We start from the raw sequence: 3,200 nt of genomic DNA, 5'->3' as shown, positions 1-3,200 counted from the left end.
AAGTATCCAATGATCAGGGATGATGGGAGTTATAGTTCAGCAACACCCGAAGGGCCAAAGGTTCCACACACCTAGTTTAGTGCTTAGAAGTCTGCTCCAGTAATCCCAGTTCTATATTTTGCATTAGTCTTCAAACTACAAGAAATATTCCAACCTGAGTTTTGCTGTCGCACAGAAAGTCTCCTGACCGGCTTGACCTGGCTGGCAGCCATGAGAGTTTTCTTGTAGGCATAAATCTGCATTTCTGCTATACTGTTTTCAGTAAAACTAGCCTTTTTACAATGTTTATCTGTGCCTATGAAGCACACCACAGTCGCTTGGTCAGTAGCTATGGCCTGGCTGCCCTTATACTCACTCTTTATTATAGCAACTGGAGCATGTTGTCAGTTGATATATGACTGAAGACTGACCTCTGCAGACCTAGGAGGAGGCAGCTGTCCTGTTTCTCAGGCTGAAAGTAGCCTGGGCTGATTGGAGCCATTGCTAGTTGTCCCCCTAAGTGAGTTATTTTGCAAGCATTGTTTGCAGTCCTGCCATTAAAATTCATCGAACTACAAAAATCAATTACTCTGGGACATTTCATAGATTATAAACATGAATGATGATATCTTCATAATTAATGATTATAAGAGAGCAGCTTTAATAGTTTTCTTCCTTGTGGTTGGCTTGATTCCTAATCTACAATGGTTGCTGATGGTGAACTGCAAAAGGTAAATTGGGTTGTCTTACTACAAACCTTGGGGCATCTAGCTGGGGACTGCAATTTCAATCCTCTAATATTGTTTTTCACTTTTTGTGCCCATTTTCCCAGTAAGGCAGGGATAGGGAATCTCTGGCCCTCTAGATGTTGCTGGACTACAACTCCTGTCAGCTCTATCCAGCATGGTCAATGGTCAGGGATAATAGAATAGTCCAACAATATCTGGAGGACCTCAGGTTCCCTATCCCTGCAGTAAGGATATGAAATGCATATGCTTCAATGTTCATGGGTCAAAGACATTGAAAGAAAATGGAGGTCCCATTAGGGTAGAATACAGTATGTGTTTTGTGCCAGAAAGTCCCAAACATTTATTGTTTTGTTGTTTAGTTGTTTAGTCGTGTCCGACTCTTCATGACCCCATGGACCAGAGCATGCCAGGCACTCCTGTCTTCCACTGCCTCCCGCAGTTTGGTCAAACTCATGCTGGTAGCTTCGAGAACACTGTCCAACCATCTCATCCTCTGTTGTCCCCTTCTCCTTGTGCCCTCAGTCTTTTCCAACATCAGGGTCTTTTCCAGGGAGTCTTCTCTTCTCTTCTCATGATGTGGCCAGAGCTTCAGGATCTATCCTTCCAGTGAGCACACAGGGCTGATTTCCTTAAGAATGGATAGGTTTGTTCTTCTTGCAGTCCATGGGACTCTCAAGAGTCTCCTCCAGCATCATAATTCAAAAGTATCAATTCTTTGGCGATCAGCCTTCTTTATGGTCCAGCTCTCACTTCCATACATCACTACTAGGAAAACCATAGCTTTAACTATACAGACCTTTGTCTGCAAGGTGATGTCTCTGCTTTTTAAGATGCTGTCTAGGTTTGTCATTGCTTTTCTCCCAAGAAGCAGGCATCTTTTAATTTTGTGACTGCTGTCACCATCTGCAGTGATCATGGAGCCCAAGAAAGTAAAATCTCTCACTGCCTCCATTTCTTCCCCTTCTATTTGCCAGGAGATGATGGGACCAGTGGCCATGATCTTAATTTTTTTGATGTTGAGCTTCAGACCATATTTTGTGCTCTTCTCTTTCACCCTCATTAAAAGGTTCTTTAATTCCTCCTCACTTTCTGCCATCAAGGTTGTGCCATCTGCATATCTGAGGTTGTTGATATTTCTTCCAGTAATCCTTCATGGATCACTGCCTTGTCATGGCGTAGGGCCTTGAATAACTTAGAGAAGTCATGAGCTATGCCATGCAGGGCCACCCAAGATGGACAGGTCATAGTGGAGAGTTTTGACCAAACGTGATCCACCTGGAGCAGGAACCGGTAAGCCACTCCAGTATCCCTGCCAAGAAAACTCCATGGACAAAGACAACAGGCATATAGAACATTTATACTGGACCTCTAAAGCCTCACACAGACATTTAGGCTTGTAACAAGAAGTTTATACTTCCAAGGCAAAGGCTATAGCTTAGGAGCATGGAAGCCTAGATTTTTGCAAATGACATCTTCAAATCTCACACATGATGCAGTGGGAGCAGTAGACAGACGCAGAAGAAACATCCAGATTGGGCAAATCAGACACTCACCTGTATGCAATATTGCTGCTGCCCCACAATATAGTGTTTGAATCATGCTGTTGGTGCTCTGAATCAAAATGTCTGAACCGGTGAATGTGAGTGAATGTCATAAAGTTTTTCAGTGGTGCTCCACACCTATTCTTCCTCTATCCACCTTCACAATTCCTGTTAAGTAACAGTCATATCAGTGGATTGAACATTATTTTCAGCAGAAGGGGGAAATAATAGATGCTGGCATTTTTAATAGAAAGGATTACTTTTTGGTTTTGGAGAGCCACTGGAATTTCATGACTCTGCTGTGTGCAAAACCATAGCTCAGTGCACACGTAGTGCATGTTTTCTGTGCAGAAGATGCAATGTTAAATCCATGGCAGCTCTGGTTAAAAGGTTCAATCTGCACTTAATGGGAAAGATCACTGCCTGGGGCTTTAGAAAATCGCTGCTAATCATTAGACACTACAGCACTCAATGCACAAATAATTTAGACCTGGTATAAGGAAAGATTGCCATGTTCCAAAACCAAGATTTCTTCCTTAACTTGAGCATGTTCATATATTTGGGCTAGGCATTAACTAGTAAATGTTCCCTGAGGCTCTGAGTGGAGCCCTCTACCTAAACTATGCCTTATAAAAATTATTTATCATTTGTGTTGCACTCTTCACTTAATATATTTTTTAATCTTCTTTGTTTAGCCTTGCAATAGCTCTGTGAAAAAGGTTAAGAGATAATACTTTGCCCAAGGCACAAGGCCAAAGAGTGAACTGCATAACTGATTGAGTAGAGTTCTGCATTTACCCCTCTCAACTCTATAGCTCTCAAAGAAGCCAGCTTTTCCAAAGAAATAGCAGCTCAGAAAGGGAATTGGAGATTTTTTTCCAAAATGGACGTGCTATCTTGGCTATGTCCTGAGGAGGTGTTGGGTGTCCAC

The sequence above is a fragment of the Podarcis erhardii genome (genome assembly GCF_964252035.2).
Source record: "Podarcis erhardii genome assembly, chromosome: 1".
NCBI classification, from domain to species: domain Eukaryota; kingdom Metazoa; phylum Chordata; class Lepidosauria; order Squamata; family Lacertidae; genus Podarcis; species Podarcis erhardii.
This window is presented reverse-complemented; position numbering follows the sequence as displayed.